This window comes from Colius striatus, chromosome 13 (genome assembly GCF_028858725.1).
Source record: "Colius striatus isolate bColStr4 chromosome 13, bColStr4.1.hap1, whole genome shotgun sequence".
Classification (NCBI taxonomy): domain Eukaryota; kingdom Metazoa; phylum Chordata; class Aves; order Coliiformes; family Coliidae; genus Colius; species Colius striatus.
This window is the reverse complement of record NC_084771.1, coordinates 3,990,873-4,015,917: the sequence shown is the minus strand read 5'-3', so window position 1 is coordinate 4,015,917 and position 25,045 is coordinate 3,990,873.

Sequence of the window (25,045 nt, the reverse complement as noted above, 5' to 3'; positions counted from 1 at the left end):
AGTGCCCAAGATCAGGGAGCAGCATCTAAATGAAAAAGTTAATTGATGGACTTTTTATATGGCAGAAAGCAGCAGTACACAGCTGAAAGAGCTGAAAAGTTTTCATTCTACATTTAAATTAGTTTATAGACTTCATAGAGCCTTTCCTATGCTGCAGAAGAATCTGCTTTAAAAAACAAAGCTGCAAAAATAAAAACAGTTGCTATGAAAATACTTGAGAAATTCTTGGTAATACACGAATGCACAGAAAGATCATCCAAGTGTGAAAAGGAAATTAAGAAGAAAAAATGGGGGAAGGAGAAATAGTTCTAGCTAAGGTTAAACTAGAGACGAGTCTTTGGAGTAGAATCCATTGTTATCATTAAAACTTGGCTAGGTAGATTGGTGAGGGAGAGAAAAACCAAAGCTACAATATGTCTTTTTAGTAACAAAAATTTCTACAGGAAGCTTCTGTTCAGAGCTGGCTGCTCTTCTCATCAATTCCTGTCCTTATGTGCTGTTTCAATACTGTAATCAATGCCCAGTATGTGGCAATATTCATATCATACAGCATAAGTGCCCCCACTGTGTATTAAGGCACATAAGGTAAGACCAACTATTGTTGACTATGGGGACCTTAGTGTTCCACTACCAAACAACAACACCAAGATTTGGGGCCTACACTTAGGTTAGCATCATGGAAAGGATGTCCTGAGCCACATGGGTGGGAGATACTTCTCTCTGACACAAGCACAGTAAATCTACCTGTGCTTCGACTTCAGTGGCAGGCACTGGATTTCCAAAGAAGCCTCTGACCTGATTCAGGCTGCGCTTGTAGGAATAAAAGAAGTTCCTAAGTTATCTGTAGGTGGGCAGGGATGTCACTTCTTTGCATTTTTTAGCACAGACATTTCTACAAAGCAGTTGGATTTTTACTAAAATGATCAACTATTCCACTTCATCTGTGTGCTATGTCATGGAGAGGCAACTAGGACACTGGGAATGAAGAGTTGTCTCCTCCCTGTGGGCATCATACACATCAGTACTCTCCTGGTTGTCTGCAGTGGAGTAGACATGCAATAGGAGTAGAAATCTGACTCTGCTTGAGACCTTTCCTTTGAATTTTGGAAGGCCAGAGCTGATTTACAGTCTGCCTCCTCCTTCCTATATCAGCCTTAACAAGAGTGATGCAAAGGTAGACCCCTGCTCTCAGAGTGGCAGTGGTTATTGCCGAAGGCAGCTTTCAGAAGGGTGGAAGGTTAGTAGCACCTGGCAGGATGCATTGTGCCGAGAGAGTAATAGAATAAATCACTGCAGCCAGTACTACTGGACATGTGGAGTATTTACTATCAGAGTTCATACCCCAAGCCTGAAAAGACTTGAAAAGGCTTAACTTTGCAGTATGCCTTATTCTGCTGTTGGCATGGACTGGCTGTTTAAATGCACATAATTCTTTGAAGGATCAGGGCCTAAATTCCCAACAGATGAAACTGCTGCCAGAGGAAACAACTGCACAGTATTCAGAGATTAAGATTCAGAAGGTTCCATGGTAGTAGAGGAGGAAAAATAAAGGGATTCAGAGCTACTTAAAATGGCTTTTCTTTCTATTTGAAAAATGCTTTATCCTGATTGCTTTTGAATGTATTTTACAAAAATGCAAATATGGCCAAAGAATTGGATTCCAGTATGTACAAGACATGAATCAGAGTTTTAACTCCTTCCTGATGTAAATATGGACTGATTTACTTCCCAAGCATTTTATTGTTTATACATGTCTCATGTAATTATCATAATTGTACCATTTAAAGTTATCCTGTAAGAATAATAGTTTTTTCTCATTTAAAGTACCATTCCCATTCCCTTGTAGAGATAATCATAAACGTTATTTAGGAGCATGTGCTGGGAAATGTTATTCTATAGAAAAAGAATGTATTATCATACTGCTATTACATAACCAAGAGTGGAAGTGTATAACAAACGCCTTGGAATAAATTGTGGGTAGAAACCACTTCCAAATAAGAAACAACCACTCATGAGCAGCATATGTCATTGCTTATCTGCCCTACCAATCCCTGTGGAATAGATGGATATGAAAGACTTAACTTACTGCACCAGCTGCCTTAAATTCAGAAGACAAAAAGGAAAGCTGAAGATGAGATGGAAGATAAAAACTGAAGTGTAATGAAAATATAACATCTGGTCATAATAATGTTTTGGTAAGTTAATGTGGCATAACTGCCTCCTCAAGGTGATGGTGGATATAGCTGTGGTGGACAGTACTAAACAAAGTTGCAACTACTTCATAGTTCCTAAGTCAGGATAAGAAAATGATTAAAAAATAATTAGAAAGTTAAATAAATAAAGTAATATCTTCAGACTATTATGAAAGACTTTTATTAATAGATTTTTCAATGGGCAATACGATTCCATGTGTTCCAAGTACTCATTTAGATTTTTTGTTTACAGAAGCATCCAGTTACCAAAAATCCAAAGGCAAGGTGTCCTACTTGTCACTGCTGCCTTAGGTTATAAGGTTATAAATGAAGGTTATATGTAAGCATCCTCTTCCATTATTACTCCATGTACCCTGTGTCACAGCTTTTTCCTCAGGAATGTGTCTGACAACAGGAAGATAACTCTAGAATATGGCAAAAGGATGTGTTAGACACTGAAATGATTAGAATGAACAAATGAATTTCCAAGCATAAACTTCACCCACTGCTTGAGTAGGAAGCTCTTATTGTAATCATAGGAATGGAAGAAACATCAGATACCTGTCCAGCAGAAAATATTGATCCCAGGTGAATGCCCAGATAATTGAGTCACCTGTGTTAGCTGGACAATGCCAGGAATGGCCATTTCCCAAAAAGTGGTACAGTCACCTGCCAAGGCTCATCCTTTGACTGTTCCCCTGTGAAGCCAGCCAATTTTTGCACCTGGTCACCACATGGTAGTACTGGAATAGACAGAAGAAGATAATAGTACTCAGCTGCCCACAGATGATTGTAATCTTCCATAGTTAAATTCAGTTCCTAAAGGTTAAACTCATGAGCCTTCTTTTAGCAGTATCTAGAAACTGAGAAGGTTTTTACCGACTTCCTTGTATATCATTTGTCCAAGCTGAAAGAATCAGGGATAAAAATGAGAAAATAGGAGAAAAATTACCCTTTCCCCCCCCACTTTTTGTAATATTGAATAAAGAAATTCTGGGTAAAAGATATTGTTAAAACTTGTAACTGCTTTGAGACTATGAAAAACAAATATGTGCAGAAGAGAGTGCTGTACAAAACTCCGAAGTGATGCTGACTTCCCCTATGACCTCACCTGTGCTTTCAGCACAACGGGTTTCAAAGACTTTGGGTTTTGACTTGAGTTTGGAGGTTGCATGAACATAAAATCATAATGCTAAACCAATTTGTCTAGTGAGTCTCACCTGAATTAATTTCAGAATTTCTGAAATGGCAAATTTAGCATGTTACTGCAGCCAAGATTGTAAAATAATCCCCTTTTATTTGTAACTGGGTATTAGGTTGAAATTCCTGTAAAATCAAACAGTGACATAAAGGTCTTGAGGTGAGTTCATGTATTATTGTCCACATGGTGGATTTTTATTACCGATGTCAAAATAGGTCATTTCATGTTTTCAGATGAGATCAATAGACAGAACACACTGACACAGTATAGGAATGGTGCTTTCAAAATAAATATACTGATTCACATGGTTTTATCTGAAAGATACAGTGACACTGAAGTAAGATATTTTATACTTCTATTCTTTGATAGTTTGAAGTCTGGGAGCAGGCTAGATGAAAATAACTGGAGGTAGTGGTGAGTTTTTAGCCTCATTGTTTTCTTGCTGCTCAGTGATGTTGACTTCTGATGTTGAGGTGCTGTTCAAGAGAATGTTTGTATTGTCAGGTGAAAGGCTGTGTTTGCCATGGCATGAGCTTGTACATCATTGCCATTGAAAGCTTGTCAGTCATACACAGAGTTTTAAAGAATCCTTAAAGAAAGAATTTCCTCTCTGGAATCTGGTTCGATTTATCCATCAGAAAGCAGTAAAAATATTAACCTTTCAGTGTCTTTATTTTGATGTAAGCTGTATTTATTTTAATTGATTATCTCATTTCATCATTGTGTGAGTAGCTGGCAGTCTCTTGTTTCTGTATCCAGCTGAAGTAAAGAATTTAAGACTGCATTTGTCAGACAAGCTTACTAGTGCTTGTTTGAGCCTCTTATGCGCAACTCACGTTAGCTAAGCTAATCTCTCTAATGTGATGGAAATCATTTCAGCTGACATAATCTGGTTTTGGCAAGGTAACCAGAATGAAAAGTGAGTGATTGTGGAAGTATGAACAGAAGCTAAAAACATGTCTTTAAATAGTTAAAGGAACCTGTGCTGGAAAGAAGAATGGAAAGGGCAGACTGTATGACGCGACAGGAGTAGGAAGCCAGGCAATTTTATATCTGCACTGTGCTGGTTTTGGGGGTAGCCTCATACAACAGTGCTCAGATGAAAACAATGCATGTTTGATTTAAAACATTTTTCTTTCCTCCAGCATTCAGGAATCCAAATTAATTGAAAGGAACTGTATGGTTCTTCGGTGCAGCACCACCAACAGAGCCAGTTAAAACCAGTGTCCCTTTGAAAAACTAGCTCTAGGTGATATTAGAAAAACAGTTTGTGAATACTGGATGGTGTCAAAGTAATAAAGGAGAATAATAAGAGAAAAGAATAAGAGTAAAAATGGCTTATTACTTCAAATTTCAATGTACAAAATTACATCTAAATGCCAAGTATATCCCTATTGAGAAGCAAATTTTTTTGCCTGAGCAAAGTGAGGCAACTTTTGTTTTCTCAAGAGACTGCACAGACCACTTCAGGTCATGTTGCTGGCTAAAGTACCTTCAACGATTATGTGAATGTACATACTGTTATAATTTGTTTGTTGTCCACTGCTGAACACCAGAAAGCCTAGGGTACAAGTAAGTCCTGATCATACCAGCTTCCATGTCTATCTTTTAACTGTCCTAAAATAAACAATATTCAAAGTGCTGTGTGACAGGAGAAAAGATCTGGAGAAAATTTCTTTCCCTAGGGAATGTTTAAGAGAAGATTCGAGGCTGATTTAGGTATTTTTGCTTTGCAATTGTATTGTCCATCAGCTCTTTAACTGTGGAGTACAGTGGGGTTTTTGTTTTGCTTATGATGAGAAAGAATCAAGTTCCATAAGATTATTTATTTGTTTGTTTGTTGGAGTATTTTGCTATTTCCATTTACATCTGAGAAGATAGCTCATCTGATGATGGTTTGATGTATAGGGAAATGTACCAATCAATACTTGGCTCTGCAAATCCAGGAGGTTCCTGTTAAAGAAGGTTGAAAACCCTTTCTTTAAGTTTCTCTTCATATCAGATAAGTGACTGTTTCACAATGTAACCACTCCCAAGTGGATATGTGAAACATACAGTAGAATCGCAGCCTGGGCATATTGTGTCTCTACATAGTAATTTTGGAGACAGATACATAAGTGACGAGAGTTCCGTGAGTTCCACTGATGTGGCAGCAAGCCCAGCTCAGTACAGCACCTTCTCAGCAGAGCTTGGCCTCAGTGTCATGCCAAATGCGTATACAGGTTCCAGCTGATTCAAGTCACAGGCAAATTTCCATCTGTCTGCTGAATTCTGGATAGACATTCCAATAATAGTAACGTGCAGTAAATAGCAACAATTCTTGAGACAGTTTTGCTGGAAGTGCCTGAATATTGGGATTACAGAATTAAACAAAGGGATATTTGTTCCTTTGACTTAATGACCTGCATTTTTGAGTGAGTAGCTGAGAAAAGCAGACAGGAGAGTGAATTTCATCAGATGCTATGAATGCAAATGTGTGACTTCTGAGAAAACTTTTACAAGAACTGCTGTATCAGTCCAGCACTGAGGTCCATTTTTCCCAATATGCTTTCTACAGCTGCAACTGAGACACTAAAAAAAAAAGAATGGCATAAATAGGCGTTGTATAGAGTGATTCTTCTCTGTTTCCATTCTCTTCCAATCAGTGATCAGGAAAGACAGATGATGTTTTTGGCATTTTTAATAAAAGAAATGTGATATTATGCTACTTCTTCTATTAAGGACGTTGTATTTTCAGCTTGCTTGGATTTTTACTGGAAAAGTTCAAAGGTTAGAAGTGTGTAGACAATGAAAGGTTAAAACATTGTCCTTGGATTAAGAAAAAAGAAACATATGTCTTCACTGGTTGTTAATGTAATAGTACCACACTGATTTCTGATGGCATTACTGAAAATAAAAGCAAGCAAACCCTCTCTCTCCTAAAAGTAGAGTGAGTAACTCCCAGTATTTATGCTACCTGAAGTCTCTAAATTCCCTTCTTAATGATGCTGAGTAAAATGCATAGTAGATATTTTATAAGTCCTTTGTAGCTAAAGGTCATCTGTGTGCTTGATTCCTGGGTCTTATTTTACAGACAGTTTTTGATATAGTTCAAGTAAGGTCACTGATTTTGCTGTCCAGTCTCCTGCACTTGCTGCCGTAACACATGATTTTTCCAATAAGAGGTTCAGAGCTCCCTGATTCTCTGGCTGTACTTAGAAGTAACATAAATTGGTTACACTTATCACATAATAGGAAGTGCAGAGTATTTTGTAGATCCAGGCCAAGAACTGTACTAATATTATCTATTAATCATTTTGCAGTAGCTCCAAGGTACCTCTGCAGAAGACCAGAGCTTTTTATCTGCTACATGGTGTAAAAGTTTAGTGAAAACTACAGATATATTTTTTTCCAAACTCACAAACAGTATTTAGAAGCTGCATTCCCGTGGGTATGTTGTGTCTTAAACTAAAAAATAATACATTTCCAAGTATTTAAATGCTGTTCTATGATTTACTATTTCTATATCTCTTTCTGGAGGGTTTTCTCATCTTTCTGCCTTTTACTATCTGAGACAATACCTATGGCTTCTTTATGAAGATGAAACTAGCAGGGCCATAAGTATCAATATTTCCTTCTTAAGTAATGTTGTTACATGTTAATTTTTCTGGATGGAGACTGGCACACATTCTGCATTCAAGCCGTGTTTCTACTTTGATCCTAAGACTCGGTACTGTTCAGGACTACTATCTCCTCTGTTCCTGTGTTATTTCTTGCACTGAATGCATTTTCAGGTTGTGGAAAGAGAGCAGTGGTATGGAGAGGTGGTGTTGAACATGTGTGACTCAGACCATCTATCATTATTTCAGTTCTACTGAGGTCCTCATCTTTTAGAAAATGAAGATGTGTAAAGAACACACAAAATCGGGACCAAAAAAGAACCCCAAAACAACCAAAAAATCGACAATCCTCAGGCTATAAAAATGCATAGTTTGATTTGTTTTCTTTTGAAGAAAGTACCAAAAGTGAGGCTGATATCACGTAATTATCAGAATTTGAGTTGGGGCAAGCAACAGTTTTTCAGATGTTTGGATTAGTTTAGAGTATCATCTGCCCTATAAGGGCATGAAAGAATATATATTGTTGTAAAGTAACTGTAAAGTAGATGTGAAACAAAGAGAATTCATAGCATTGGATTTTTATCTGATAGAATTACAGGAGGAAACATAGCAAAAACAGCAAATGGAAGTAACTATCCATCTGTTATACATTTCTGTATAAGTATAACCAGCTCTTAAATATTATTATACACAATTAGTAGTCCTGATCTGGGATTTAATGAAACAGAAGTATTCAGTTCAAAGTAATTTGCTATAGTCTAGATGGAACATCTGAATAATAATGCAGAGCTATGCATGCATGAGGAGCACCTGTTAAATGTGTTAAATATACCTACAGATTTCTTAATGTTGTACTTGGATTATGAGGAATGTGACTTTGATTTTTCTAGCTTTCCAATAAGAAGGATCATTACATAGCCTTTAGAGTTCCTTCAGCACACAGGAAACAGCACTATTAGACACCTTTACAAGGCTAAAAGGTATCCCTCTCCTGTTCATGAGATCGTGATGCAGCATTTTGAACAGGGGTCATGCCACCCAGAGGGAGTTATGATGCTTTGTTGAGCCTTTGCTTCCTCCTCCTCTGCAACATCCATCTGTCTCAAAGCAGAGGTTGTCTTCTCTTAGATAAGGTAGGCTTGCCCACCTACCTCAGCTGACACAGTGCAATTAGCCCTGTTAATGAACTGTCAAAAGTATCACAAACTGGATATTTCATGGCCATTGCTGTTGCTAAGACTTTTCCAGCAGTCTAATTTCTAAAAGATCCTGGCTTTTGGTATACCCCTTGGACACGACTATGAGGAGCTGACTCCTGGCCAGACACTAATAGATGTCCTACTGTAATGAGTCTGTCAGCAGCTTTTCTACCCTTGTGAAAGCACTACCCTCTTCAGAGGGACAGGTTAGAGTTTAAACATCATAGCATCATTCTTAATGCTGTAAAGCACGTCAGTTCACAGCTGTATTTTATATAAGCACATAGAGGGTAGTAATGCATGCCTCTTGTCTCCAGCTGCCAACAGAGCCTAGACATGACAGTAGCCGAGCAAATCCAGGGTGATGAAAGGCTTCAGGGAATGACTCGCAGCCTCAATTTGTGAGTGAAGGAGACCATGGGATATGTCTTATAATTTTCTGAGTAAAATATGATACTGTAATGTTGTACTAATACATAGGAAAGCATTATTACTCATGTCACAGTGATTTTGCACTCAGCTAGATGAAAAGGATTTTGAGAAAAGAGGATCTCTGATTGAGGGTGATGGCAAGACACAATCTTCTGGCTAGAAATTTCCATTAATCAAAACAGAAAATTTCTACTAATCAAAAATATGCATCCATATATTTCATTTTAGTCTTTATTTTTTACCACATACTAAGCAAAGGTTACATTGTGATCTGCTTTAGACATAAGATCCTGAACTACTTCAATCTTTTTACTGTGTTGGAATAAAAAGTATATTTTGCCAGAGGTTTGGGGCTTTTTTCCCCTTCTTTCTGAGCAGCAATTTTGAAGCAAATAGAATTAATCTAAATGCTGAGGAAATATTAATGGCATATGCTATGATTTTAAAGAAATAAAAATCAAATCCTTGCTTGGAAAAAACACATTAAACTCAGTGGAGATTAATTAATAGAAATTAATTTGTCCCAGTGAATCCTGAGGGAACAAGTCTTTAAAAAGAATCTCCCAATAATCTTAATTTAAGTAGATTTGGGCACAAAATTAATTTTTAATTTCCCAATAATTTTTTTTGGTCCTGAATTGAAATGAATAATTTAAAAATATAGACATCCCACCAAACAAACTGGAAGTATTGAGGAGATCAATTGAAACAGTTTGGCATTATAAAAATACAATATTTAGTTAAGTTTTTGACTTTTTGCATCTTTTGTTCTTTAACAAATTTTAACTATTTTTTCGTGTAAATAATTCAAAAAGAAAAATGAAAATGTCTGTTTCAAAGTGCTCCTGTGTCTTCTAGGTACAACTTCAATAGAACTAACATTAACTTTTTACCAATACCTATTGTTAAAATAACAACATTTCTGTTCTATTTTTTATTTAAGCTTTTGGAGATTTAGTGCCTGTATCCAATTATATAAAACAATCAGGTCTGAGCTGTATTTTAGAGCTGATAATTCTGTTTGTAGAATCTGTCAAAGAAAAATTGACCACAAATTCACACTTTTGGAAATAGAACAATTATTTTAGAAACCTTGACCTCTGAGATAATAGGCCAACCCTTCAGCAGATGTCAACTGATGTCACTTCACAAAAGCCAAAGTCTTTGACCCAGAGTTGATTATGGTTTGGGATCATGGAATTTCAACTAAATGTTATCTGATTTTCTGATGAAGCCTCTTTATTGCTGAAGAGTTGATTGTAATTCATATAAATATACGTTCTGTCAAAAGAAAAAAAAGGAATGATTTGGCATAGAAATGCTGTTACAGTAATAAATGTCATAGACCTCATTCTCCAAGTAAAAGGAGTTGTGCAATCAATAATGTCTGCCACAGAAATTCTCAGAGTGGTCCATGGAGCCCTTGCCTGCGGTCTGGGGAGAACCAGCTGGTCAAAGGGAACTGACTCTCCTGGTTTCAAGCTGACAAAAGACATTAAAACATTACTAAAATAAATCACTATTCTTTTGCTTCTAAGCAGTTGCTGTAATTGCCACAGGCTTCTTGTGCAGTCACAAACAGTAAAGGGGAAAAATATCCGCAAGCTTGTGTGTCAGCATTGCTGACTGGAAAAGTGTGAGGACTTCTTTACTTTTAGGCCACCTTTGCTTATGCTGGTGAGATTTCACTTTCTAGCACTGAAATCCAAAACTGAAATTGCTTTATATTCCTGTTAACTCAACCTTAATAAGCTCATTGCAGAATTAAGCTGCAAGAGGTTTCATTCATGTTTTTTCCTTGTGGAAATCTTCATGAATCCTTGTTGTCAATAGTTTTAAAAGGTGTCTATAAAGAGATCTTTATCTAATAAGTTATCTTCTTCCTTGTCCTTTATGTTGTCAATCGGCCACCTACTCTATAAAGAAGTTGTTTCCATTGCTGAGTGAACCTAAGTTGCATCAGAATGATAAACTATCAAAGTGAAAGCTGATTTTTATTACCAAAATGGTGCTAACACTTCTACTACCACTGAGAGCACAATCCACAATCCACTTGCACTGCACTGAGTGATCCCAGGGAGAAAAAAAAAAAAAGGAAAGGCAGGGAGAGGGTGTGGAGAAAAAAGCTTTTATAGAAAGGATGAGTATTCATGGACCTCACATCACCAGTCTCTGAATTGTGTCTGGAAGGAGGTGAGCGCTTAAGTCTAGAGTTTTGAATTTCCAGTGAACCCTAGAAAAGGTTAACATCAGTGGAGCTCTGTTCTCAACATCTACAGTTTCCATACCCAGATGTGTGCATAGCCAATTGTTTCCATTATATCCATTTCCCCTATATAAAAAAATTTGACATTAGCTTCTGCATTTGCATCTTCCCTGCTGTTGTTAGAAGGGTTCTGTGAGCATTGGATGCTGTGAATCATTAGTTGACCTACTTTTTATCATCTTTTATCTGTTGCCTTCTGGCTTCTTTAAAATATGTTCTTTTCTCTATGTGTGCCCCTCTCTGCTTAGTTTTCAAAGATGTTTTTCTCCAAAATATTAACAGGAACCAGAGGGACAACAACATCAAAGTCAGTATATGTTTCTTCTTTGTTTTTCAGTTTTACTTGCCCCTAGGTAGCATTTTGAAATGACTAGTCTCTAAGGAAAAAGGAGGTTATAAGCAAAGGAGGTTATAAACATCATGGAAATAGAAGTAGTTGGTGGTTTTAATACTGGCTTCATGGAGTGACTCACCTGAACAGACCTAGGGCTCAGATTGTGTTGACACTATAGCATTAGAGCTGTTGGTAATTTATGTAGAGACAGGACTTTGTAAGTTGCTTTTATTTGAAAAAGTTGTGGGTTTTTTTCTCTGCAATAAATAATTCTGTTGGATTAGCATGTTAATGGTATTAGTAAAGCTCTTATATGTTACTGTTCAATGGACCTGTTGTCATTTAACCCTGGCCAGCAATCATGCAGTGACTTGCTCATCCTCCAACCAACCTCACAGTGGAATAGGGATAAGAATTGGGACAAAAAAGAGTAAATCTCATGGACTGAGAGAAAAACAGTTTAATAGCTAAATGAAATTAACTATAACAATAACAATTGCTGTTATTATTCTTAGTATGAAAATTAATATAACAGAGAGAGAGAAATAAAACCCAATAAAAACACACAATTCCAATGCTATTGCTCATCTCTTGTATGGAATATCCCTTTACCTAGTTTGAGTCAGCTGTCCTGTGCACTCCCAGTCTACTCACTGGAAAGGCAGAGTGAGCCTTGTAGTGGAAGCACTACTCAGCAATAACTAGAACATTCCCATGTTATCAATATTCTTTTCAGTATAAATCCAAAACACAACCCTGAATCTATTAAAAAGAAAATTATCCCAGTCAAAAAACAGGACAGTATCCCATTGCAAGAACTTGCTATCAGGTTTTCTTAGCTTTTTAAAACTTTAGTCATTCAGTATGAAAACTGCATTGTCAAGTATCTGCTCAAGACTTTATTTTCGCAGTGTCAATCAGAATGATTCAGCTGTTCAAAAGAATGAATTTAGTAGAAAATATGTTTTGCCCTCTGTGAATATATAGATTAAGATAGGCTAGGATGTACATGCTTTATAGCTGGCCCTGTAAATTGAACTAAATTGTTGTTCTGCTGGCAAAGTAGTACCTTTACTTGTCTTCATCAGAAAAAATTGTTTTGTTAAGTTGTAAGTCTGGAGAGGAAAAGAAAATCAGTACATAATGGCTTTCATACAGACTACATAGATATTGCTCAAACCCAAGGCACGAGGATCAGAGAAAGTGCCTTTTGTAATATGTAAAGAGACATCAATGGTGGAATGTAATAGACTTGTGCCATTGGTTTGTGTGGAGCTGCGTTTTTGCTTGGTAACATGGGAAGGAGGCTGCAGTGCTGGTTCCTGTAAGCACTTCTTGAAACTTCCCCTGGTTCTGAGGCGAACCCACCTCCAGCCCAGCTGGGCCAACCTGGTGCCTTTGATTGATCATTATTTAAGAAGGAACATCTGAGCTGGAAGAGGAGTGGTATATGGTGGAGGTGACCATGTGAACTCCATAGTCAGAGAAGGAGAAAGGAAGGAAGAAGGAGTGCTGGACCAGAGACCACTCTGCAGCCCATGGTGGGCAATGAGAGGTCTGAGAGTCACCAGCAGCTCTGGATGAGTGTGCCCAGGCAGGCAGAGACTGTGTGAGGAGGGGCCGTGGCACAGGCCGTGCTGGAGAGCCTGTGGGCCCCAGAGACACACCCAGGAGGCCAAGATGAGCTGCAGCACTTGGGGTGAAGGCACAGGGAGTGGCCTGTGCAGGCTGCCTGGCCTGTGAGGACCCCGCACTGGAGCAGAGAGGCCTGACCAGGAGTCCATCTGCCCTCAGGAGAGACAAGAGGTAGGAGCCATCGGGAAAAGATTGAGTGAAAACCCCATTCCCTGAGCCCTTCAGGGGGAGAGAAGGTAAAGACACAGAGATTAGGGCTCTGAGCCTGGGAAGAGGGAAGGGGTGAGGGGAAGGTGGTCTTAAAGGGCTGGTTGTGCTCTTCACCATTGTACCACTCTGTGGTGTTTTCTGCTTGTTGTGATTTTGGTTGGTGGTGTATTCAATTTTTGTTTTCCTCTCCAAGTCAGGTAGTCTCGTCTGTTTCACCTGGGGCTGGAAGTGGTGAGTGAGCCCTTCCTGTTCCTGTGTGGTTCCAAAGGCTCTTGGTACTTTTGCCTCTCCCATTGGGAGGGGAAGGAGTAAATCAGTGTCTGATTGTAATACTTTATTCCTGGATGGGCCTAAACCAGGACAACTTGGTAAAAGGGAAAAGAGTAAAATTGAAAGCTAATGAGACAGTTGTTGGTACTTTGAAACAAGATTGGAGACGAAGACAGGTATTAGCTAAATAACGAAACTAGGATGGAAAGTTTTGGGGGAAGGAGAAGTGCAGTGCAGAATAGTGTTTTCAAAAGGTTGAAAACAGATTAGGAAGTATAAAACTAAGAGTTAAACTGTAATTTACGAGGAACTTGGTCACACACTTCGGGATAACCACAGTTATTTTGTGGCTGGATCAAGATCCCAGCACTCAGGTATGACTTGTGTCACACTTCATTGTCACTGGAGCAGCTTCCATGCTTCAGTACTCCTTGACCACCTTTCTCTGGCAGCAGCTTCTGCCAAATGCAATCTCTTGTGACATCCATGCTCTGACAAAGAGCTGAGCTGTCACAGTTAAAACTCTTCCATCCTGGAAAGCCAGGCAGGCTCCTGTGGTCTCCCACACTGCTGCTTTTCCTGAGGGGAGTGGGGAGGGCAGTGGCCTCAGCAGCTGCAGCATCTTTTCATCTGTGCTGCTTGGCCTCCAGATACATTGGCAGCCTCTGCCACATCCCAGCTCTGGGTTTTACAGGGTAGGAGACAGGAGAAGCCTTTTTGCTTAATTGAGCAATGCTAGCTGCTGAGCAGCCTCATCTGCTCTGGTTAAAAGGCTGTGGTTTTGATGGAAGCCTCGAGCAGGCTGGATTTCATATCCCAAACCACCCTTGACTAGATCTCTTTAGATTTTATTTACTGTGTCTTGCTCAAACCTCAGAGTGAATCCAGAATTCTTTATGTCCTCATGGGCTTTTCTCTGGCCCTCAGCATTATCGTGTCTAATTGTTCAAGCAAAAGAAAGTCAACGTGAGTTATGCATGCTACTTCAGAGACAGCATTTTCTAATTCGTGTGCTTGACTTTATAACCCTAATACTCTCATAACATAGATGAGGCTTTTTTGTGTTTTGTGCCTAGAGCTGTAGCTGGTTCATATTGATAAATCTCCATAAAAACAGAGGACTGAGTTTATAGAAGTCCTCTTGTGGCCTATTTTTATAGTACATATGCTACTTACATGAAGATACTGTTGTCTGAACAGAAAGTTGCACATATTATATGATTACCTTGGGTACATAATTAATATGGCTGGGAATCTACTACAGAGAGATGAATAGTTACAGTTCCCTTAGTACAAATATTTTTAAAACAAAGTTTTAGTGTTTGATCCACAGGTAGGTTGTTACAGTAAAAAAGTCACCTGACTAATCCTCAAATTGTTTTAATGCAAATATGAATGAGACAAAGATTGGTATACAATAACCATAATATATTTTAATTTTGTCCATGTGGCATGGTTAGAAATCAGATACACACTTGAGATTTGCTATTCTGAAGTTTTCTTTAGAAAAGGATGTACATGTATTTTGACTAACCAGGTAAAATAAAAAGATGTTGAAAGCCATTCAGGCTTTTCCCTTAATGTTAGTTTTGTGCAATAGTGTTCAGTGAACAGCCTTAATATACATGCCTAAGAAAGTTTATAAAGGTTGGGTCTGATTTTAATTCTGTGTGAAGAATACAATGAGATATTTTAAAAATATTTTTAATCTTTGTGAGTAGAGATTCTTATTTATTAGCCAAATGTTAAATAAATATCAAAGTTATTCAGGTTCTATTTCTAAATTTGCTGTTCCTAAAAAATCAACACTTGAGAAATATCAAGCTGTGAGACTGTGTATTTCAGTTCATCTTTTAGACATGGTTTTTATATCATTTTAGAGGAGATATTGCAGGTTGACCAGAATAAAACAACTTTTGGTTTTTCATCTTTTCTAAAGATTGCAAAGTGACTGGTAATGGTAGGTATCTGGGATAAAGGCTCTGCCATCCTTCTTTGCCTTTTCTGTTCAGTCAGTGTAGGGAAAATTGTAATTGATAGGGTCACAGTCTGTGACCCATGGTCGTGGACTTGTGAACCAGAGTCAGGAGTAGCTCTTCAGTTTGATCGTAATAGACATGTAAAGAAAATGAAGCGTGTCAGAGATGGATATCATTATCATGGGAGGGAGAGTCCTTATGGGAAGAAAAGGTTTAGATTTTTAGAAGATAACAAACTGGAAGAAATGCCAGTTTCTACAGGTGAACAGAATAGTGCTGTCCTCATTGTTTTTCAGTGGCTATGTATTTCCCTAGCACTGCACGTCATCACACTGATGCAGCCTTTTAGCTATGAAAGTGATTTGACAATATTCAGACATTAAATGAACCTTTCCTGCTTCTTACTGCACTTTTGCTTAGGAAATAACAAATGTAATAGTTTTAGTGACTCCTTATAGCCTGCATCCAAAGCAAGACGTTTATTATTACTGGGGCAAAACATTTACTGAAAGAAAAGCAGACAGAAGGGGAAAAAAAAAGTACTAAATAATGACACCTGAAAAGTGTGAGCTGCTTGTAAGGCCAGACTAGCTGTCTGTATCATCACATTTCTTTATAGTACAGTGTGCACAGCACTGTGGAAGGTTAACTCTTGTACTTGACATGAAGTCTTGCATTCTAAAATAATTACATTAGCAAGGTGATTCTACTAAGCTATCTTGGGTGACTTAGCATAAGATTGAACTGTTTTACTGTATAGTTTTGTGAAGAGATGATCATAGTAAACTAGAAACAAATATTTGAGTAGATGAGGTGAAAAGAAAGAAATGCTGAAAAAGTAAGAAAAAAAGCAAACTTTATTGTCACTTACATAGGTAACATTCATTTTATACTGCTAAGATAACAGGAGGATAATGATGCCTTACCATTTCATCACCCTTGATAGAAATGTTACACTAGATGAACCTTGATATTATTGATAATCAATATGACTTTGAGCAGCATGGCTTAGAAATGGTTAGATCACTTTTTCAATTAGCTGTAATCTAAAAAATATCATGAAAGAAGAGGAAAATGTAATTACAAAACCTCAGATGCTTTGTTCATATATCATACTCCTAAAATGGCAGTCTTTACAGAATTACTTGCTTTTGTCTATTATGTTCTTTGAAGCCTATTATTTTTGCTTGAGAAAATGTTCTGGGTTGATCACTTACGGGAGAAGAATTTTAGAGAGCTGTGCATGACAGCGTAGATTAAACATGAGGTACGCAGTGATTAGATGCCTTTTGGGACTGTCTTTATATGGCTGATGCAATGAATCCCATCTTAGCCATCCAGTTAAATTCAAAACAGGTGTAAGAAAAGGATATCTACTCTGTGGCTGCATCACTTATTCTATAAGCCACAAAAAGGTAATCAAGTGCTGTACAGTCTGTACTAATTTTGTCTCGAACACTGTGTTCAGATCTGCATATGACTGATACAGGGTTATGTGCACACATTGAGTTTTCCACCAATACTCAGCCTCATTGATCACAAAAATTAGAGTTCCTTGGTGCTTTATCTGTGGTAAATACATGCTCATTGATTAGAATAAAAAAAAAAGCATTAAAAGAGTAAAGCTAACATGCTTACATAACTTCAGCTGGATCAGGAAGGCTGATGACGTTTTAAAAGAGCTCCATATTTAAAAAAACTATCTACTTTTTTAAAGGCATATAATAGCAGCAGATCATTTACTTAGAAATATGAGTTTCTATCAAAGAACTTTTCAAAGAACTGCATTTCTTCTTTGTGTTTTTAGAGTGAGGTTGAAATAACGAGGCACGGATAGTAGATTTTACATTTTACCAATGTAAAGTCTGAGTTCGTATTTGGTAGCTTCTCAGAAGTCACCGAAATAAATCTGTGACTTCCTAATGCAAAATCAAGTTTTGAGAGTGCTAGATTCCAATACTTCAAATGGAAAAACTCCATGAGCATCTCCACTGAAATGGATGGGGTTGTTATGAAATGAAAGGGTATTCATGGAATGAAAAGGGTCAGATTCTGGCTGCTACCCAGTGGTGCATATTTATCAAAGCCGTGTATATCTCACAGGAAATGTTGAGATCAATCTGTTAGTACCATTCTGCTATTAACATAATAAAGTAACAGGTAAAAATAATATCATATTGACATTTATTTTTCAAGATAAAGATAGAGCCAGACACTGTGTGGGTGTTTGTATGTGTGGGGGATCGATCATTTGGATGTTTGAAGCTCACAGAACTTCTGCAGAACTATTACTTACTCCATGGCCTATGGGCCGTTGCTGAACCAGAAGACAACAGAAGGCTGTCCACATGGTAATTACAGTCTGCTAACTCCTGACTGTATCATCTCATTTGTAAGTTTTAAGTGCAATGATTGTGTTAACTTCAAATATTTTTAGTTAAAGTATTTTTCATATTAACAATGGAAGTGCAAACTGTTCAATAGAAATCAACAAAGAGTATTATTCAGGTTTCATTTAGAACTATGATCTAAGTTATTGGGCTCCAAAGGTATTGGTGCATATCAATTTGAGTAAGCTTAGTTCCTCCAGAAGAATAAAAGGATGAGGGAAGATGTAATAGCATAAAAGAGCACAGCTCCTTTGCATTTGTTACAATAGATGATTTTACAGAGTTCAAATCTGGCCTGTGTAATTGAGAAATATAAACTACTGTTATTACTGTTATACAATCTGTGTTTATTGAAATAAATAAGCAAATACATAAAAGCAGATATATGCATTTAAGAGTCCAAATTTTGTTCTCTGTGACTGAAACTCAGGTCAGCATGTAGGAGCACAAAAAACATGTTGTTTCCATATATGTCCAGGACAAGTGAAGTGTTATCTTCTAATTTCATGAATAAGGCAAAATTGTAATGCATAAAAATATCTCACAGTTCAGTTTTACTCTTAAGTGTGAGAGTTTGATATAGTTGTGACAGTCCTACAGATTACTTTGTTTACCATTCAGGAAATCCTCTTCTATTAATACACCAAACACAGAAATGAGAAATGCATTATTTATACAGTGGGTTTAGTGTAATTTGCAAGGAGCCTTTCTAAATAAAGCTTATAAACTGTCACCACCTTCTTCAAAGCAGAGTTACTCTATATTTATATTCTTATAAATGAAACCAGGATTTGACACAATGAATCTGTCATTGAAGTAGTGAGAAATTGCCAGGATATTTTTGCTGATTCAGAACTCTTGCAAAACAGTTTGCTGTCTCTAAGCAAAGTATTATGCTCAAAATATTAGAGCTCAATATTGTACTGTTCTGTAAGCAATAAAGTCAGTAATTCTTTGCCATTTTTCAAATTGAAAAAGCCTCTCTAAAACTTTCTTGACTTTCCTGTGTGCATGTGTGTATAATACATAGATCTCCAAAAAAGATGCAGGTCACTTTGTAGATGTGTGTGCATGTACATATATTTCACTGCTTGTCAGTTGCAGGCAGCATTGTAACTACCACTTTCAGCTGGTTCACTCTGGTAATCACAATCAGCACAGCATTACAATCTCCACCTCTTTTACAGAAGTTATTTTTTTTCCCTGTTTTTTTCCCTTGGATACATTGCTGTTGTAGCATTTTGTAGCCTCATTAACAGAATTTTCATGAGACTGTTTTGATTTTTTAGCTGTGCAAGTAATTTTACTGGATACTGCATTCTCTTTTCTATTTCTGGACCAATAGATAAATATTGGAGAGCTAAAGAAACAGATTTTGTGCCACTGTTTGGTAGGGCTGAAAGTGACATTTTCTTTTTCACAGTACAGTATCTAGACTATCATATTATTACAATTTTCAAGTGTTTTTCTGTAGCAGGAATGAAAGAAAAATAAACATGGTGAGGAAAGGAGTGGTGGTGGGAAAACAGAAAAGTGAAATCAAAGAACTTGCAATGTGTTAGTCAAAATATTTAATTTCAGCTAAAAGTAGCCTTGAATGTGGTTTTACTACTGCTGAAAAAATAATTGTGTTTAACAGAACATTATGCAGACTGAGAAAAGATACCTTCTAGTTGTGTAATACTGACATAGGTAAAGAAAAAAGATTTATTCATTTTAATACTCCAAATGCTTGGAAATCAATATTTACTGATGCACTTATTTCACATCCATTTATAACCAAGCAGATACACAACAGTTGAATTTCTCTAACTAAAGGAATAGATTGACAGTCTCCAGGAATATAAACTAGAGTATTAAAATTCACTTTTCATAATCTAATCCAAGTGATTATTAAAAAAATTCTGTAGAACCTGAACCAAAATAACTACATGCACCCAGCTTTGAATTAAGTGAACTCACTAGCCTTGTCTGAGTTTAGATATTTCGAAGAATCAGGCCACTTTCTTATTTTAAAGAAACCGACAAGAGATCTTAAAATCTATAGTACAAAAATGCAGTCAGAACTACAATTTTGTGTAACAATGAGTTGTCTGCATGTTCATGGGTAGTAAATTACAGACTAGGTATTGGCAGAAGAAGCTTTACTTGCATACTTCTCAGCTAATGTTGTGGGTTTTTATTCTCTCCCACTCTCTCTTTCATTTAAATATTATCATCTATGCAAATGAACAATGGCATGGATAGATCTATTATGGCTTTTGTTTCTATGTTTTAAAGAGATACTTCCAAGATAGTATGAATTAACAGAAAAGTGAAAGCTACTATTTTTTAAAAGCTACAAAATGTCAGTATGCCTTTTTTAGTACATTTGATGTTTTGATTTTCAGATATTATTGACATATAATCAACATGATTTCAGATATTGGGTTTGATTGCATCACATCAGATAAACTTACTTTCTGGTGAATCCTGGCTTCAGTTAATCTGGAATATTTTTAGTTCATTTTTTTTTTTTAGAGACTTGAAACTGAGACCAGTATAAAGAAACATCTGTATCTGATGACCATGTTGTATTTCTACTGCTTCAGTTGATCTCTTGTAACAAAAATCCAGCAGCACATTTAATGTTTTGGGCAGATATTTTATAGTCTTTAGTAGAGCTTGTGTAGACTTTCATACCTATGAGCTTTGTGGTCTGTATTTCATCATGTTAAAGTACTTTTTCCCTAACAATTCTTAAATCATAAATTGGATATTTTAAAATTGGCCAAATATTGTTTGTGGCTGCTACAGTATCAACTACCTCTCACTCCAATCCAGAATATTCAAGACTTCCCACTCTCATTATCTGTATATTTTCATGGAGCAATATGCTTTAGTAGGTTGGACCAAGTCCTGGTCAAAGTCAGGCCAAAAAAGTATGTCACAAGGAGCTGATAGTCTTAAAATATTAGATAGCTGTAGTTTGTGCATGTGAAGCACCTATTCCTGACAAACTGTGACTTGCTTTTCATTTCCAGACATTAGAGATACCTAAAAGATGTTAAATTAAATGCTGTAGATCTTGCCTCTTTTGCATGTGAATTATTTTGTTCTCACAGTTTGCTATGTGCAAGCTGGTATTCCAGCTTTGTATTTATCTCCAAAAATAATACCAGGTAAATTTGTTCCTTTGATGGCAGATGGTTAACTAGCATATGAGCTTTTTAATTTCAATTGCTTCTAACAAAATTTATTAAGTTCTAATCTCAATCTCTTCTGTCTTTGAATATCAGTGTAAAGATCCTATAATGTTCTGCACAGCAATGTGTTTTCCTTTGCTATGTACTAAGAAGCACCCATGTACAGGAAGAGAAAATTGCTTTTGTATTTCCCATTGCGTGTTTTACGCCTCCGAGCTACTTAAATATACCCTCAGATGAAATTTCCTTATATATCTGTGCTGTGTTTAAAATAAAATCTTACTTATAACCAGGAAGGTTGAAATTATTTGTAGTATAAGGTGGAGCTATATTGAGAGCTAGCGGTGAGTGGAATCATAATGTTATGTGTGAGTACCATCATACCTGAGCAGCAGGCTTTGATGCTGTTGTAGTGTCAATCACCTTTTAGATACTGGAATGACTTGATTTTATTTACTTTTTTTTTAACTGCATATAGCTTTACATTTCCAGGAGGGACTGATATTGGACTTCAATCCAGTCTTCAGCATTTTAAGCGCATTGACTTCTGGGGGAAAAATATATGAGAAAATATTTATCAGTATCAATTTTAGCGAATGTAGGATAGGGTCTTTGCAGTGAAACTTTGTTCCAACTGAAGTCATTCTGTTATTCCTTGGACAGAACGAAACTCTTCCCTTTGATTAAAATCTTTTTTGCTACAGGGCCTAGCATAGCCTTGATCTAAGCGAGGAGATGGGCAACCATCCAGCTGCTGCTTTTGAGTCCACCGAGACTACAACAAAGCAGTGCTTCTGATGTAATATAAATAGAAAAAGTTAATAAAAATGTATGTCTGATGTTTGAGTTTTAATCATTCATGATTTAATATAACCAGATATATGCTGTGTTAATTAAATCAAATTCCAGATATATGCATCCCTGAAACAGAAACATCGATATGGCCAAGAATTTGGTATGTTTTCCAAATAAATATTTTACATTTCAGAGTGGAATCTGCATGGTTTGGGAAAAAAAAATACTCCTAACAAAACTGACATAGGCTTATAGTAAAGTAACATCTGGATTATGCAAAATTATGTGCCAGTGAAGGAGCCTTGAGTATTGATTATCCAATGCACTGAGCTTAAAACACAAGCAATGTATTTTTTTATGTTTAGATATCAAATTTTTAAAAAGTCACCATAAGTATCCTATAAATACTTTGACTTTTACTGATCTTACAGTGAATGTTATTATCTAGTATAGGAAGGAATTATGAATCCTCTATGATTTCTCTAAGGTTAGAGCAAAGACAACATAAAAAATCTTCAGGTAGGCTACTGTTTCTGAGAGAATATTGATTGTTTCTGTAGCCATCTTTCTCACATTTATACCTGCATTTACAAAACAATCTTCTAATTAGACAAGCAGGAAAACATTAAAACATACAAATCAGCTATGTTCTGCATCCCAAAGCAGGTAGACAGTGGTCCAGTTCTGGAGAATGTAGTAATTTGTAGATTGATTTGTGATGTAGTCTTAGGATTCTGGAAGGTAGCAATACCTAAGAAAGCTGGGTTTCAAACATGGTTTCCTCCAAGACCAAGATTGGTATATTCCATGATTATAAAGTAAGGTAAAGCAGGTAAGATGCCTGCATAGGTGAGCAACTGGAAGAAAGAAATCTATGGACATGGAAAAGGCCTGGCCACTTGGGAAGAGTATAGGAATGTTGTCAGAATATGCAGTGATGAAAGAAGGAAGGCTAAAACCCTTCTGGAATTAAATATGTCAGGGGATGTAAAAGACAGCAGCAGCAAAAGGAAGACTAGAGAGAGAGTCCCCTGCTGAACAAGCAGGGTGTCCTGGTGATGGAGGATACAGAGATGGTGCAGCTACTGAAAGGCTGAGAGACTTGGAGCTGTTTAGCCTGGAAAAGACTGAGAGAGTGTCCTATCAATGCTTGTAAATACCTAAAGTGTGGATGTTAAGAGAATGTGACCAGTCGTTTTTCTGTAGAACACAGTGACAAGACAAGAGATAATAGACACAAGCTGGAACACAAAAAGTTCCACTGAAACATGAGAAGAAACTTTTTTGTTGTTCAGGTGAGGGAGCCCTGACACAGGGTGCCCAGAGAGGTTGTAGAATCTCCTTCTCTGGAGGTTTTCAAAACACATGTGGACAGGTTGCTGTGAAACCTGATTGAGAGGAACCTGCCTTAGCAGAGGGTTGAAGCAGATGATCTCTAGAAGTCCCTTCCACCTATCACTACCATTATGTGATTCCATTTTCAATGATGTTTACTGATGGGAAAGCTTGCCAATTTTTTCTAGACATCTGACCAACACAGCTTCTCTTTTTATTTAAGGAAATATTCAAGGTTTATGCTGCTTGTGTTAGAGAAAAATACCACAAAAACTATGAAGCTTGTTTGGGATTTGCATCAAAATAATCTCACAGGGGCTTATTCCCTCAGAGGTGGCTGGAAAGGGAAGCTGGGCAAAGGAATCTCCTCCTATAGGAACCGCATCTTTTAGAACTTCTTTCATGGAGTTTCAATAACTTGTGAGTATTGTGTTCTGTTTTGGTTTTGTGGGGTTTTTTTTTAATAGTTCATCAAGAAAACTAAACTATTAATGCAAAAGAATAATTTTAAATAAAACTTATTTTAGGAGAAGGGCATGGATTTAACTGACATTTTCACAAATTATCTGGTTTCATGACATTTCTCTGTGTTGAAGACTAAAAATTGTGGAGTTTTGAGGGGTTCTTGTGTTTTAAATTAAAGAGCCCATAACAGAAATCTGTTTCAAAATGTTTAACAAAACATTTTATTCTAGTCACAGACAAATATTTTTTCAGAGTTTCATTTGGCAAATTTTTCTAGACAACTGATAACCTAGCAGTCTTCTGGTTATGTTTTTCAGCTGTATTTCTGTAGAGCCCCAATGCATGGGGGGGATGATTAATTTTCTGTATTTATATATAAATATTTAGAGAGTTTCATGGACCACAGTTCTCTCTGCATTAATCTATGATCTGCAAATGGTTGTAAATATAACTCTTAATAACCATGAGTTTGAGATGTATCTTATATCCATAAATAGAGAGGGAGGAAGCAATAGATTTGGAGCGATAGCCAGACCTTACATATTATTTTATCATCTCTGTCGCAAAGAAAATCCTATGTACTAATATGTTGCCATGTAAACTCTATTCAGGAAATAGTTTGTTGTCATCATAGACAAAGTAAATGTTGAGAATCCTGGGGTTCAGGAATAATATTCAATTTGACTAAAAGTCAATCTGGATGTGTGTTGATATGCATCTTTCTAAGTGAAGTTGACCTCCACAAGAAAAATACTTTAATGGTTTCTATTTGAAAACCTATATAAGCTTAAATATCTGACCTTTTATTTGGAATTAAATAGGGGGAAGTTGTGGGACAATCATGTACAAAGTTAGTATGATGGGTTTTTTTCTAGGTTTCAAGGGATGATAATAGATATTCTTCCTGTCCTCCTTTAGAATGCTAGTCCTCTAGCCCCTGGCATATGCAACTGCAGATGGTGACTGAGACTTTATGGGGATTGATTTTATTAGCATTCATGCCTTCAACTGCATTTAGTGGAATTGTACCTTACAAAATGAGAGAGTTTTTTTATTCTTCCCTTGAAGTATATCCAAAGCAAGAACTGGAGGATATTGTAATTCAGGGCAGCAATAGTAAAATTTTGTGACTTCACAAATGAATAGTCTTTAGCTTATGTAATTCACTAGTAAACCAACCCTCTGTATCCATTCCACTATAATCCATTCTTTCCACACCTCAGAATCCTGATTTTTCAGGATTCTCAGAATTCCTGATTTTACAGCTAAATTGAACATTGCCTGATCTGAATCCTCTACTTAATTTAAATTTAATATGTCTTTTTAGTCCCTTTTTGAGTTAAGGTTTCTTTTTTTTTTTTATTATCAAGCATATACTTCAAAATCCCATTTCTTTAATATACAGTATATTGGATCTAAGATCTAATGGAGTTATCTAATGAAAATTGAACTCTATACATTCATGTACAGGTGATGAGTTTGTAGGCAGTTTCCTTCCTTTGGCATCTTTTCTAGATGAGAAAAAACTACTAATGCAGCAGCTAAGTGTGTGCTAGTC